Source organism: Microtus ochrogaster, chromosome 4 (genome assembly GCF_000317375.1).
Source record: "Microtus ochrogaster isolate Prairie Vole_2 chromosome 4, MicOch1.0, whole genome shotgun sequence".
Classification (NCBI taxonomy): domain Eukaryota; kingdom Metazoa; phylum Chordata; class Mammalia; order Rodentia; family Cricetidae; genus Microtus; species Microtus ochrogaster.
The window spans coordinates 32,962,594-32,978,935 of NC_022011.1; the positions used below are offsets into that span (position 1 = coordinate 32,962,594).

The window sequence follows — 16,342 nt, forward strand, 5'->3', positions numbered from 1 at the left end:
TCTTTTCTTTTCTTTTCTTTTCTTTTCTTTTCTTTTCTTTTCTTTTCTTTTCTTTTCTTTTCTTTTCTTTCCTTTCCTTTCCTTTCCTTTCCTTTTCTCTTCTTTTCTTCTCTTTTCTTCTCCTTCCTTCCTTCCTTTTTTTTTTTTAAACGTAAAATACAGAATAGAGTAACAGGCACACCAGCACAGTGGCTTCCCTTCCGAGCGCCATCACCAGCGTGGCTCTGGGCTCTGAGCAGTTGTTCCGGGTCATGTGCCTTCTGTCCACCTGCCTTGCGCGACACTTCAGACATCTGTCTTCTTAACAGGAGGTAGAGTTAGGCTTGATGGCGAGGGATACTTTATTTCAATTCTCTTTTAGGCACACACATTGCGTGTTTGTTCACTTGTCTGGTCGGTAGTCAGCTGGCTTTTCCGTGTGGCCAGAAGTGAAGATTTAAAGAATGATAGATTAGGTGTGGCTGATGCACCATTTTGGCACCGACCCCTTTGGGGTTCCACCCTGGGGACCCTACAGAGTGGCTGGAGCATGTTTAATAATAGAGAGACGAGCCAGGCGCCCCGGAGAAGCTCCGGTGCCAGCCTGGGGAACCCGGCACTGACTGTTTTAATTAACTAGGCTGCAAGCAGACCAGTGGGACAGGAAGAATTCCTCTCCAAGCCTTGCAGAAAGTTGAGTCTCAGGCACTCAGTCCTGTAACTCATGGTCATTGCTGTGGGACCCACTGGCTGGCTGCTTCCCTCTCCCACTGTGCGGTTAGATTTTCTTAGAAAAGGTTACTTGTTTTACACTTGTGTCTTTGTGTGTATGTGTGTGTGTGTGTGTGAGTGAGTGTGTGTATGTGGGAGTTCATGTGGAAGTTTGGGGGGTCACTGTTGTCTCCTTCCACAATGGGTCTCCCTGGGGGTCAAACTTGAATCTTCAGGCTTGGCAACATCTCAGAACCATCCTGCTGGCCCTGGGAACGAAAGTTTTAAACGCTCATAGACGATCATTACTATTGAATTGGGAATCCAGGCAAGGAAGCAATCAGAACAGTGGGTGGGACTTAGTACAACGACTCCTCATGTTTGTGGCCACCGGTCCTCTGATTGCCAACCTGGCTTAGAGCGTCTGGGAGGGGAGCAGGAGGCCCAGTCCATTATCCCAAAACACCACACCCCTGAGTTCTAAAGCCCCATGTGGCTCAGATTAAGATAGGACAAAATCAAACTGCAGAGGCTCACACCCCAGGGAGCAGAGCATTTTGAAGGCACCACGAGCAAGTGCCCGAGCTCCAGGATGGGCAGCGGAATATCTTCCTAAGCCCCAGATCCTCTGCCCGCCATCTGTGTATCCTTCTATGCAGGGCTTTTAGCCTCCTTGTGGATTACTTCACTGCTGGCACCTACTCTACTGTCTTAGTTTAGTTAGGATGGTGTCTCTGTGTGTGTGGGGGGGTTGGGGGTCAGAGGACAGCTCTCAGGAGCTGAGTCTCTGCTTCCACACCCCCACACCCCAACTGAAGCACACTGTCTGGGGATGGAACTCAGACCCCTAATCTTGGTGGCAGGTGCCTTTACCTATTGGCTTCTTTTCCAACTTTTTCCAATTCAGCCCCTTTTCAGCTCCTCCTCAGGGTCTACTCTGGGTTTGTCTGGCCATGCTCAGCTCCAAGCCTGCAGTAGAGGGTTTAGCTGACCCTGGCGGGGCTCAGCAGCCTCCAGTCACACGGTCCTAGAGCAGCTGGCAGCAGAAGTGAGTCTCTGTTTTGCTCTATGCCAAGGAGATGAAGAAGAAAATACCATAACATCAAATCTGGGGCCTGTAGACTTGCCATGTACGCATTATTGAGATGAGCAAAGGGAGGATTATATTACTAACGGTTCATTATAGTGATATTACCGTTCCTGATTAAGATAGAACTGCGGTGTACTGCCGCTGCCTGCATTCCTGAGTGGAAAGAGAAGATGATGTTTCTGGACCCATCATGGACCCTCTTCAGAATACTGGGAGAGAGAATGTTGACTTTGAGGGGGTGTGATGTGGTTCTTGGGGCGCTCCAAATGCCAGACATGTGTGGGAATGGGCGTGTGTCCGTGTGTGTGCTGTGTTGTGTGTGGTGTATCTGTGTAAAGTACATGATGGACATGTTGAGGCAGGTGTGTGGTATGTGGGGGTCAAAGGGATGACAGGCGATTCTAGAATGTTTTAGGTAACCCAGTGGTGTCTATTCAATGACATTCTGCCTTGGCTTGTTCCCCCATAACCCAAGAGAACTCCGGACGGTCTAGCGTAGGTTCCATAGCTGTCTGGCTCTGAATCATTCCTGAGGGAATACCTAGGGTCCCTGGTTGTTTCAGGCCACATAGGTGGCTGTGTGGGTAGCAATTGAGCTCTTGCTCACTGAGGACTCAAGAAGAGGCCATCGGTGCAGGAATGGGGAATGTCTTTTTCCAGCAGGCACTATTTGTCGGCCTGTGCACACATGTGCACATAAAGTCAACATCAGGTATCTTCTTTGATTAAAATCTACTTTATTTTTGAGGCAGGATATCACTGCTGGGGGAAAGATCACTTGTTCGTCCTGGCTGCCCAGTCACAAAATAACCACTCAGAAAACCATATTATTTGCAATACTGTTTGGCCAATAGCTTAAGCGTATTTCTGGCTAAACTCATATCCTAAACTAACCCATCTCTATTATTCTGTGTATCACCATGTGGCTGTGGCTTACCAGCTAAAGTTTCCAGCATCTGTCTCAGGCAGCAGATCCATGACTTCTCCCTAACCCCACTTTTCTTCTCCCATGCTCCAGGCCAAGTCAGTTCTTTATTCATTTACCAATAAAAGCAACATATAACAGAAGACCTTCCCACACCATATCACTGTGTATCCCTGGCTGATCTGGAACTTTCTATGTATAGACCAGGCTGCCCTCAGACTCACAGAAATCTGCCTGCCTCTGCCTCTGAAATGCTGGGATTAGCCCTGAGGTGGAGGTGCACACACCTTTAATCCCAGCACTCAAAAGGCAGATATAGAAGGATCTCTGTGAGTTTGAGGCCAGCCTAGTATACAGAGCGAGTTCCAGAACAGTCAGGACTACACAATGAAACCCTGTCTCAAAAAACCAAAAATATAAAACCAAAAAAATAAAAATGCCCTCTGGCCTCTGAGGGTACTGCATGGATCTGATGCGCACATACACATACATACACACACATACATACACATAGGCAGAACACCACTAAGTTGGATTAGGTACCAGGCCAAGCCCTCACTTTATTTTTTGGAGACAAAGTCTTTAACTGAACTTAGAGTTTGCTGGTTTAGCCAAGCTGATCTGTGAGCTCCAGGGATCCTCTTGTCTCTACTCCTCAAGATAGGGATTCCCCACCATGCTTGATTTTTATGTGGGTGCCAGTGATTCAAACAGAAGCCCCATGTTGTGTGGCAAACATTTTATTAATATGAACCATCTCCCTGGGCCCTGCCCTGGGTCTCTTGGCTGAGGTGTCTCCTGCATGGCAGGTCACTTTTTTCCGGATCAAACATGTTATTTTTATGTGGACAAAGCAGACAATCTGTTTTGTGAAACCTGGCAGCATGATTCGAGGTCGAGTCTCTGTCTAAGGACTCCATCCAGGACGAAGAAGGTGTTACTAAAGCCGGGAATGTGTGAGTGGAAGGAGTCACCCTCTGTCCTTGTCCCGGCCCTGCCCTGCCCCATCCATAATTTTCTGACCTTCCCAGGGCTGGGTGGCAACCTGGAGTGAGCATTGACGTCCACCGTAAGTGATAAAGGAACTGTGCTCCTTGCCTTCCGGCCTAGTTAGCTAACTGGTTTGATACCAGCTGGCCATAACAGACAATTTTAATAAAACTTGCCTCCAAATTAAGAGAGAGATGCTGCCTCCAAGCCTTCCCGACTGAAACATATGAAAAACTGACAGGTGGGCTCTCTGATGCAAAGCCTCTGCTGGGGCCAAAGGCAAACATCTGATGAGCTCGTGTGCCCATGGGGGAAGGATTAATTAGATTTCCATCCTGCCCCCCGGCGTCCAGCCCTCTGTTGTTATGACAGGACCACAGAAGTTTGAAAAGCTGAATCATAGTTTGTATTTTTAGCACCCTGGGCCACTGAGATGGTAAGAATGGCGGAGAGGGCGGTGGGGAGGGAGAGCCCACTGTGCTCCTGCGGTAGTTAGCATCTGTCTAGACCGATGGGTGGACTTTCGAGCCTCATGTTGCCTGTGTGAAGTAGGCCAGGGGGGACGCGGATATCTAGGAGATGGCCACAGGCTTTCTCCCAAGCTCCCTCTTTCCAGCTGCCTTTTCAGGTCACTGCAGGTGGGTAGCCTGGGGTTGTGTGTGCACACGCGTGCATGTGTGTGTGCATGCATGCGCATGTATGTGTGTGTGTGTGTGTATCTGAGACAGTCCCTCACTGGCACGGCACTGGGTGGCTGTGCTAGGTTAGCTGGTCAGCCAGCCCCAGGGATCTGCCTGCCTCCACCTCTGCTGTGGGCCACCATACCTAGCTGTGATTAACCTCGGGGCTTCTGCCCACGAAGCCGTCTCCTCGGTTGCATTCCACCATTTTCTGCTGAAGCAGTCTTTGTGTCGTCCTGAGGGTTTGTGTTGATGAGTGGGATGGAGGAAATTTCTCTCTTCTGATGTCTGTGGGGGTGATAGAGAGATGAGCGATAGGAAAGGACCCCGGAGCCAAAGACCGCTCCAGAGGGGGAGGGCAGGAAGGAGTGATGCTTGTAGTTGTCACCTTTCCTGACTCTGTTTCTTTCTGTTGTAACAATCCCATGTTGTGTGTGATGTAAAAGGAATGGTTCATTTCCTCCAAACTGGATGCTGGAAAGTCTCAAGTTGAGGGTTGGTACCCGCTGGGGCTTCTGGCTATGTCATGCCATGGTGGAAGGTGATGGTTAAATCACACTGTCAGCTAGGTTGGATCAAGAAACACCTGGGATATTAATGATGCAGACTGACTGTATCTGTGAAGATGTTTCTAGAGAGGTTTAACAGAGCCCTGGATGTGGGTGGCACCATCCCTTGCGCTGTGGTCACTGACTAAGTAGGAAGGGAGAAGAAGAGTTAGATGAGCCCAGATGGTCCCCTCTCTGCTTCGCGATCTGCTGAGATGTGAGCATACAGCCCCTCACTGCTGCTGCCACAGCCACGAGACTCTGCCACCACCGTGTCTTCCCCTGAAACGGTCCAGCAAAACAGACCTTCCTTCCCTGCCTTGCATAGTGTTTAGGTCGCAGCCTCTAGAAGGGCAACAGATGCTGAAGAACGTGGAAAAAGAAAGCAGTGGGGTGACCTTGTCCTTCCACTGCTAGCCACCCCTGAGAAAACTCACTCAGCCCTGCTATGGAAGCCTTGAGTCATTCCCACGACCTCACATCCGCCTTGCTGCCAGAGGACTGAGTTTCCAACAGGCACCTTTGGGGACACATTGACCACAACAATCCTAGGCAGCAGTGGTGGCACACTACACACTAAGTGGTGGCGGCCAAGTTCTTTATCATTTGCTCGTGGTTCCTGTCAAAATTTTGGGTAGTTCCCATGGGTTTAAAGTTCCAGGGGAGGCGATTGTTAAAGGGAATAATTTCCGTGAAGGAAGTGTCTGAGTTTGGGGTTTAAAACAAAAAGCTGAACCAAAATGAGAAGAAATTTAGCAGTTAAGGATGTAATTCAGTTGATAGATGACTGGCTTGCAAAGAAAAAGCCTTGGGCTTGACTCTGAGTGTGGTGTGCCTTTAATCCCAGCACTGGGAAGTGTGGGCAAGAGAAGCAGGAGTTCAAGGTCATCCTTAACTACTTAGAGTTCTGGGCCGGCTTGGGCTACATTAGATGCACTCTCAAAACTTTTGTGAGGTATTCACCAGAGAAGACTGCTCAGACATAGGTTTAAGCCAATAGAAAGTCTTTATTTGCTGGCAGTTGACTACAACGTGTGTTCAGGAACCCAGTGGAGCCCCGAGCCCTTCTCAGGGTGAGCTTTTCAGCACAGAAACCATGTTCTGGGTTGACAGACTTCAGTTAACAAGAACAGCCAGCCAGCTGCAGAACTACAGAAGCCAAAAGGCCAGGTTAGCACATTTCGAGACTTTCCCAGAACTATGGACTTTGATGGATTAGGCCTTTGTTTTAGTTTTGGCGGGTGGTTCTGTCTACGTGCTGAGTTTTGCAGCCTGGATGGTGTTTCCATCATGGAGTCAGTTAGGCTAAGGTCTTGGGGCCATGTTACAAAAATAAAACAAAAAGGAAGAGGGGGGAACTTGTAGATGAATGGAGAGGCTTTTTTCTTCCTCTCAAGCCCTAGCTGGCATGGCTGGATCAGCCTGTGTGCACAGCCTTTGGATTTCCTGACACTTGTAAGTTTCTTATCAGGGTCTGGATAATTCGTTCCCTTTGGCTGCATTCTGCATAGTGGTTTTATTTTATGTGCTCCAGTCCAACAGAACAGGAGGAAGATATTGGATGTGATTTGAAAGAAAGCAATACGGTTTAGACCTGTCTGCTCTCTGATACAGTTATATTTTAAGTGCCTCCAAGATCAGACAGCTGGCCCCTTCTTGAGGCAACTCTGTAAGACAGATGGACCGACCGTGTCTCAGAGTATTGGCTTCTGCTGAGCTCTGGCTTCCATCTATCTCGGTGCCCCGACTTCACCAACTGTGGGGTCTCTAGTGCCAAGATGTTATCTAGAACTGACTCGCTGTCTTCCGTTTGAAGACAGAAAGATGCATATGAGGGCAGGGCAGGGTTGCTTTCTCCATCGACAGATTGATTTCAGCCATCTGTATAGATCTTTTCTTGTTGGTGGAATATTCAAGTCTTAGGGTACTGTAGGTGGGTGTGTCAATCTTCACTCTTGAACGTATCTCACATGCTCTATAGTGCAAGCTCACCATTACCTCCATGAGACCAAGCGCTCTTCCCTGACAGATTAGAGCCATTATCCTGTATTCTACTATAAGTGGCTTGTTTCTTCTTTAAAACAAGGGTTTTGGGGCCCAGGGAGATAGCTCAGCCTGTAAAATGAAAAGTATGAGGACTGAGTTTGGGCTTCTAGGACCCACATAAAAAGCAGAGCATAGCAATGCATATCTGAAACCCCAGCCCTTGTGGTGAGCCAGTAGAGACAGGTGGATTCCACTTAGAGCTTGCTGGCCACCTGGTCTAGCCAAATCAGTGAGCTCAGGGTTCGATGCAAAATCCTGGCCTCAAAATAATGTGGAGATTGACTGGGGGAAGACAGTTGAGGTCAACCTCTGGTCTCTGTACACACACATGCATTTGCACAGACACATGCACACACATGAATATCAACACACGCAGTGCGCACACCCAAGAGCTCATTGGCAAATTCTCGCTTAAGGAACAGACACAACTGACTTTGCTGATTGTTTGCAATAATCATAGACCTCAAAGTGGCTCAAGGGAGTGGGATATGCAGAGCCGAAGGTACTGCTGTCTCACACTAATGTGAGCGCCCTGTGGAGTTCAAATCAAATGACTGTTTTACACACGAGGATTCCATATCTGAGAAGGGACTGGAGCCTGTGACCTTCTGTATTTCTGTTGGTGATAATCCAATATCACAGACCAAGTTATAAGAAAAGAAAAGTTTATTGGGGTTCACAGTTCTTCAGGTACAAGGTTCTAGTGATGACCTTCCTCCTGACAGAGTCCCGAGGTGACTCGGAATATCGTAGGAAGAGAAAAACCTGTGCAGTTCTTTCTTCTTCTGTCTTAACGACGTCACCAGGATCCAATCACGGGGCTTTCACTAATGACTGATATCCCATACTCACCTCCCAGCAGATCAACTCCAAACACTGCAGTCAGATGAAAGTTCCTCTCATACTTCACAATGGGGATTCAATTTCAACACAGGAATCCTCAGAGGACACGCTTGAGCTATCCCCAAACCACAACAGCTGTCCTTTTAAAGTCCAAGCTCAGCACCAGCCTAACCAGAATGGCACCAGCGCAGCAGTACCTGGGAGGTGTTTGACTCAGGCTACAGATGACAGGCATTTCCGTTGAAGGATCCCGCCCCTTTCCTCAGACCACATTCTGATTGGCTGCTTTACAGAGCGCAGCATGCTGACTGTGGATAGTGGATTTGAGCACTAATGCATGGATCTTATTCCCGGGCCATTCTCGAGGTGATGCTGACCTCAAGAAGAGGAAGCAGACCATGGTTTGATGCCCCTTGACTCATTTTGTTTTGAATCAGTTTCTGCCATCACCCAAGATGATTCTCTGTAAGACGATTGATTCTCCATAAAACCCCTGGAATTGGTTTTTCCTATCAAACAGGAAACCCAAGGAACTCTCGATGGGTCCGTCTCTAACAGAGTCGGCACGAACAAGAGTGAGGATCGCAGCACTGCACAGTGAGCCCTTCCACTTCTGGAGGGAGCTGTCCCACCCTGCCCCACATTGCCCCAAGAGCAGGTTCCTTGAGAGGACTTGAAACGCCTGCCACAAAGTCATTGCAGGTCATTGTGGTGTCAGAGAAGGTGGGTTATGGTAGCTGCAGTAGCCGCTTTTCCTGTTGCTGTGACAGATTACTTGACTAAAGCCATTTAAGGAAAGAAGAGAGGTGTGGTTTTATGTTTTTTATTTGGGGATGGGGGTTAAGACAGGATTTCTCTGTGTAGCCCTGGCTGTCCTGGAACTTGCTCTGTAGGCCAGGTTGGCCTTGAACTCAGAGATTCTCCGGCCTCTGCCTCCCGTGTTCCGGGAATAAAGGCATGTGTCACCACCTGGCATTGAGAGTTTGAGAGGCCGTCTTGGTGGGGAAGGCAACAGCAAGAGCCCGGTAGCTGGTCCCACCCATCCACAGTCAGGAGGCAGGAGTGGGTGGTTACTGGTACTCTGCTCACTTCCCCCTCTTTATTCAGTCCAGAACCCCAGCCTGTGGGATTGTCCACATTTAGGGTGGGTCTTCCCATCACAGATCACATAATCTAGAAACCCCGTTGCAGTTCTCCCTCAAGCCACAACAGGCTGCATTTCCCTGTTTTGCTGAGCAGGACTTTGAGTTTCTCAGAAGCTTCTATGTGGCTTGGGGGAAAAATGTTCCTCGTGGCCAGGCTGGGCCTGGACTCAGGGCTATGGTTCCCTAACAGCTGTGACGGCTCTCCTCTCAGCTTTTGATGGGGGTGATGGAGGGTGTGAAGTACCCACAGTACGGCACTGGGCGTTCACACCCTGCCGGGCGTTCACACCATGCCAGGCGTTCACACCATGCCGGGCGTTCACACCATGATGGAGATTCTGAGACTGGGACTGGAGCATGTCTCCTGGTGGAGTTGACGGACTCCGTAGAAAGCTTTCTACACAGACTCCATGAGTGACGTAGAGGGGTGAGGGTGGTGCCGGCCCCTGGGGCAACACTGATTAACGTGGGACTCAGGATCTTACACCATCAATTTGCGAACCGCAGGGTGGGTCAAGACCACACAAGTTGCACAAGAGAGAGCCTAGAGGGTGAGTGGGTGTACTGCCAGACTTCAGAGAGGCAGTGACATCGGAGGTAGATCTTGAAAGCTGAGGGAATTCCCACTGGAGTGGGCAAGGTGCTTTGAACAGGGAGAGGGCCTCCTCCAGCTTTTACACAGGGCTTGGGTTAATTGTGATCTGACTGTCATCGTGTCTTCTCTTTGTGAGCAGGGATGCTCTCATCATTCTTCCCTCCTCTCCTCCTGCCTGGGTGACCGAGGTGGTTGCTTATATCCCCTGCCCCAGAGCCGACCAGGCCAGTTGGTGCCACCCACATAAGCGTCATAGAGTATAGCAGATATATTTCTTCCATGTCTACAACATGACTAAATCGTTTCCTTTTTCTCTTTTCTGTGACAAACTTTGGCCTTTTTGAGCATCTGAAAGCTGGTTTCTGCAAGGCGTCTTCAGCTGTTTGTTCTCGGGGTGCCTCTCCGGATCCTCGGTGCTCTGTGGATGAATTAAACCAGGCTCGGGCACTGCAGTGGTCATGGGACAGCCTGGTACACTGCTTACCTGGAAGTCATCGTTGATGCAGTCAGGGACAGCTGCAGCGCTGCCTGCCTTAGGGCTAGCTTGAGCAGGGTCTTCAGTTTGTTTCCCCTTAAAGTCAGAGGAGAAGCAAGTGCTCTTCCTTGGCGGCCACCTTCCTTTTCTCCAAGACAGCATTTCTTGCTGGCCTGGAGCTCACCGAGTAGGCTGGGCTGGCATGTGAGCAGGCCCTGGGGTCTGTCTGTCTGTCTGTGGTCCTCCTTCCCAGAGTTAGGATTACAAATGTCCGCCACTACATCTAATTTTTTTCTCTTTTTTCTTAAACGTTGGCTCTGGAGAGCAAACTCATTTCTTCTTGCTTGCATGGTATCTTAGGGTGGCAATTGCTACGATAAAACACCTTGACTTGGGGAGGAAAGGGTTTCTTTGGCTTCCACTTCCAAATCGTTATTCATCACAGGAGGAAGTCAGGACAGGGACTCAAACAGGGCAGGAACCTGGAGGCAGGAGCTGATGCGGAGGCCACTGAGGAGCGCTGCTTGCTGGCTTTCTCTCCGTGGCTTGCTCAGCCTGTTTTCTTATAGAACTCAAGACCACCATCCCAGGGATGGATGTGCCCACAGGTGCTGGGTCTTCCTCCACCAACTGCTAATTAAACAAATGCCCTACAGGCTAGCCGACAGCCTGATCTTTTTTTTTTTAAATATTTATTTATTTATTATGTGTACAGCATTCTTTCCATGTGTGCCCGCAGGCCAGAAGGGGGCGCCAGGTCTCATTATAGATGGTTGTGAGCCACCATGTGGTTGCTGGGAATTGAACTCAGACCTCTGGAAGAGCAGTCAGTGCTCTTAACCACTGAGCCATCTCTCCAGCCCCAATAGCCTGATCTTATGGAGATACTTTGTCAACTGAGTTTCCCACCTTTCAGGTAATCCTAGCTTGTGTCAAGTTGACACAAAACTAGCCAACACCCATGGCATACATGCATGTGTATGTACAAGTAGAGGTCAATGTGTGTGTATGTGTGTGTGCACGTGTGTACACGTGTGTGGCATACATGTGTGTAGTGTACATGTGTGTGGTGTACATGTGCGCGTACATGTGTGTGGTATACATGTGTGTACATGTGTGTGGTATGCATGTGTGCGTGCATGTGTGTGGTATACATGTGTGTGCATGTGTGTACATGTGTGTGGCATACATGCGTGTGCATGTGTGTACATGTGTGGTATACATGTGTGCGTACATGTGTGTGGTAAACATGTGTGTGCACATGTGAGTGGTGTACATGTGTGTGCACATGTGAGTGGTGTGCATGTGTACATGTGTGTGCATGTGTGCGCGTGTGTACTTATGTGTACATGTGTGTGCATGTGTGCATGTGTGTGTACATGTGTGTGTGGTATACATGTGTGTGTGTGCATGTGCATATGTGGATATGTACCTGTAGAGGCCAGAGGTCAACCTTGGGTGTCGTTCCTCAAGATGCTAGGCAGCATCTACCTTGTTCATTCAAACAGGCTGTTCACTGAGCTGGAACTCACTGACTGTGTAAGATTGTCTGGCTGTGAACCCTAGGAGCCACCTGTTTCTGCTTCTCCAAAGCTGGCATTATGAGCATATACCACCATACCTGGCTTTTTTTTTAAAATGTAGCTTCTTGGGGGTAGAATCCTGGTCCTCATGCCAGTGTTTTGCCTACTGAGCTATCTCCCTATTATCCATCCCCCAGGCCCTTTTGTGGTACTCTGCTACTGCAGCCTTCAACAACTGACCCTCAGTGGACATTGGCCATCACAACTGCCACACAGTGCAGGACTGGGTGATCCCACGGAGACCTACCATTCCTTGTTCCGAAATATTCCCAGTCCCAAATCATCACTGTAGCTACTTTCTGAAAAAGTGGGAACTCTTTCCTCTTCATACTTTTCTTTTGTTTATACTTAAGGGAAGAGGAGGCACTTTTAGCATTGAGTGAACCTTAGATGCCAGTAGGCTGTCTGCAGTGCAAGCCATGCGGGATGCAGGCTGGTACGGTGGCACCAGTACATTACTCGTGGGAACACTATATGAGCTGGATGGTTTCCCTGCTGCTGTTCACATTTGGGCATGCTTGACTCTCCTGCACAGGCAAGGAACGTACCCGAAGCTGGCTAACGTGCCTGTCCAAGGGACTGGGTTTGCTCGACTCTTGATTGTCTCATTTCAAAGACTATGCCTTTTCCCCTGTGCCTCAGTGGTACCATCTGCCTGGTAGCTGGGGTGCATGGCACTGCCAGGACGGTGTGGCACGCAGCCCTCCTTCTGCTGCTGTTGTAATGGCTGGCACTCTAGCGCCAACTGCCTGTTTGCTCCATCTTTTAAGGCAGATGAGTGCCGTGGGCCACGGGTGATTCTGAAACAAACAGTCATGGAGCCTGTACTTGCTGCATCCGATGGCATCTGTGCCCCATGATTGAAGCTCACTCCTCTTGCAGCCTGAGAGAAGTCACACGATGCCTGTGCCTCCACCCTGGTGAGCCTCCAGTGAGTCACTTCAGAAATTAAGCTCAGTCTGTCCTCCTGTCAAACAGCTCCCGTGTAACAATGTGTAAAATGGAGGTTAATGTCCCTGGGCCGTCCTCTCCATTCTGATGCTGGTGATGTAAAATGAGGAGAATCTGTCTAGCTGCAATCACTGCTGCTAACTGTCGTGAGGAGCACAGATCTCCCAGACTCCTCTGGGAGTGGAAGGGCACCGCCCTGTTTGGGTTTCAGATGAGTAAATGAGGTGTGGAGATGCCAGCCTGTGTGTTGAAGCTCCTTCCTGGACCGCGGAGCTCCGTTGTAACCTGTGGTTACCGCTCTTCTCCTAGAATGGACGATGACGTTATTGCCCAACAGGGAGAGAGGGTCTTCGTTTGGATCAGATAGGAAACTGTTGAGGTCTGGAACTGAACCCTCATTTCCAAACAGGGGGCAAGGATGCCGGGGAGGTGTCCTGCTCCCCACCCCCTACGAGGGGCCAACATACTGTGGAACTCATGTCTCCCATGGAGTTGACTTAGAGGGAAAGGGCAGACAGCACAGCCCCTGGGAGCAGCTGCAGACTGGCTCCCAGTAGGCCCGAGCTGGAGACAGCCCACACAGCCCTGAGTGCCTGACGTCACAGGGAACTCCTAAGTCAGACGAAGACAGACGTGCTAAAGAAATGTCATGACATCTGATCACAGGGCCTGTATTAACTAATCAAGCCAGTCCCTCACAGACATGCCCACAGGCCAGACTGTTTGGGGGCAGTTCCTTGATTGAAACTCCTGAAAAAGTCTTAACTTCTGCTAGGTGAGCAAATCTAAGCAGAGCAGTGGCTGAGGTCACTGCCCTGTACGCCCTGAATCTCACCACCCACAGCTAAGATCAAACCATAGGAATTTCAATATTCGTTTCTCATGTTTAAACAAAATGACACTGGGCGTGTGGCTCCTTTGGCAGAGCGCTTGTCCAGCACACATGGAGCCCCGGGATTGGGCACCAGCACCACATAAACTGAGTGCTACGTATTCCTAGTAACTGGGAAGTAGAGGCAGGAAGATCAGGAGTTCAAGGTCACCCTCAGCCTCGTAGCAAATTCAAGGCCAGCCTGGGCTACACAAGACCTGTTTCAAAAATAAAAGTATGAAACAGAAGCAAAACTAAAATATTATCAGTCTCTTGGCATGAGGTCCCCCTTCAAACCATAGGACTCTAAGGTAGTAACGAGAGTCTTTCCGATCCCATCTGTGGAATCAAAACGTGACTTTTTACTCCCTGTTTCTCTCCTTGTTGGTCAAAGGCTTTATCAGTTAGCCCTACATTGATCCTGTGTCCCCGTGACAAGCAGAAACGGCTTACTTATCTCTGACCCTTTGCTGGAAAGGATATCAGGTCAACAGACACTGCCCAGACATGGCAATGCCAGGCACACATCACACCTTAATCTACAATCTAACTCCATCTTCCATTAAGCCCGTGTCCCCATTTTATTATATCATCAAGTCAGTTATATATGGCTCACTGAGAAAATGCATTTTATGATCTTGTTAGAAGAAATGGCTTCACTGGGATCATTTTAAGCCGATAATTTCATACTTACATCCTCCTCAGTACCTGGGACATTAACTTATTAGCCACTCTGGTGTCAAGCCTAATGTGTTTTAAATACTTAAAACAAATACCAGGCACTGTGGGGCTGGAGTCTGGGTTTTCTGTCGAGTTGAGTGCCTTGGGTTACCAGGGGAAGTCCATCTCAGCGGACTGTGAGGGAGGGCTTGGCTGCCTGCTCCTGTTAGGCAGGAAGCTTGGTTTCATCCAGGAGGGAGGGGGTGCCTGCTGAGCTACAGAAGCATCTCTGCTGCACTGCTGCAGCTGCAGTGTTGAACTGTCCCCTTGGCTGGCCCTACAGCTGGCCCTGGGAGAGCTGGGGGGCTGGGGACTGTCAGGGCTGTGCTGAGAGGCTGCTAGGGCCTCCTTGAAGGCAGGAAAGGCTTGGTGATAGAAGGCGAGCCCAGCTTCTGTGGGGTGGGGGAGTCACCAGGACAGAGACACAGCTGCTTGTTAGGGTCCCGAGCATGCATACACTTGTATGAGTATGACTGTGGCCCATCAATAATCTTATGTGTGTTGCTTGCAGGTGCTTACTTACATGTGTGCCTGTGTGTGTGTGTGTGTGTGTGTGTGTGTGTGTGGTATGTGGACATCCAGAGGTCCGTGTCAGGTGCCCTCAGTCCCTCCCTCCCTCCCTCCCTCCCTCCCTCCCTTCCTTCCTTCCTTCCTTCCTTTCTTTCTTCCTTTCTTTCGATAGGATCTCACCAATTTGACTAATTGGCTGACTAATAAGCTTCAGGGATCCACCTGTCTCTGCCCCTTCCCCTCAGCACTGGGGTCACAGATGTGCACTGCTGTGCCCAGATGTTATGAGTGCTGAGGATCCAGACCCAGGCCCTCATGTTCTTACAGCTAGTTCTCTACCGACCAAGCCATCTCCTAGCCTTTAAATTGTGTGTCCGTTGTCTGTCTGTCTGTCTACGCAAATATGTACATATGCAGAGGCCAAAGGATAATGTCATATCTTCCTCTAATGTTCTCCACCTTATTTTTTGAGACAGGGTCCGTCTGAGCAGAAATTTGCTGTTTTGCTTAGGCTTGCTGGCCAGCAAGCTCCTATGATCTGCCTGTCTCTGACCCCCAACCCTGGGAATATATGTGCTTATGGCCATGCCTGCCATTTAATGTATGGGAATATATGATGTGCACACGCCATACCTGACGCTTGATGTATGGGAATATATGATGTGCACACGGCCATGCCTGACGTTTGATGTATGCGAATATATGATGTGCACACGCCATACCTGACGTTTGATTTATGGGAATATATGATGTGCACACGGCCATGCCTGACGTTTGATGTATGGGGATATATAATGTGCACATGAACATGCCTGACGTTTAATGGATGCTGAGGATGCTATGTCACAGCAGATACAACCACCTACTAAGCCACCTTTTCCAAGTCCCCCTTTTATTGCAAAGCCCAGGTGACCCTTCCCCAACCGTCTTGGCAGCCCCTGAGTCTTTTCAGGCGTGGGGATATTGTACTCTCCACCGGTCGGAGAGACGAGGCAGAAGAGTTGGTGAAGTTGGAAGTGTGAGCTGTGCTGGCTTTGGAGAAGGGGTGAGGAAGCCTTGTCCTGAATGTGGGCAGCACCATCCCATGTGCTGGGGTCCTGGCTGAATAAAACGGAAAAGTGGGAGAAATCAGGTGTCTGCCGGTGTTCCTTGTTTTTCTGCTTCCGGCTCCCCTGAGCTGTGAGGAGTCCCAGCCACCCGCTCCCAGCTCCATGAACTCTGCCATGACTTCACACAATGATGGGCATGGCCATCTTAAGCCAGAAGCCAAATTAAAGCTTTCCTCTCAGATGCTGAGTTTTGTCACGTAGTTCGTCAGTGCAATGAGTAGCCAATACAGATGCCTAGGCATAGGTTCAGGTCCACACACTGGCCTTCTCTCTCCAGGTCTTCTCTGGCCTTCTTCTTCCTCTGCCAATGGGCCATAGCAAAGAGAAGGGGGCAACCAGGGCCTTTCCTGTCTGTGTGATCTCACCCCCACTGTCTCAGTGTGTGTCCCTGACTGCCTTATTTAAAGGGCATCTTTCCCCCAGTGCTGGAGGGCATATTCTCTTAGCATCTGCTCTATGGTGCAGTCATTAGCTTCTTTTACTTGTTACCTGTGCCCGCTCCTAGAATAGTGGCTCACACCTGTTTTACTAGCTGCATCCTAGCAGCAAAGATGACAAGCACCAGAGATTC

At 49.5% G+C, this 16,342-nt stretch overlaps 1 protein-coding gene across 1 annotated transcript in view; it reads left to right on the top strand.

Annotated features, from left to right (window-relative positions):
- Nucleotides 1-16,342, top strand: part of Disc1 (DISC1 scaffold protein) — a 165,328-nt gene that overhangs the window by 97,016 nt on the left and 51,970 nt on the right. The window lies entirely within an intron of this gene.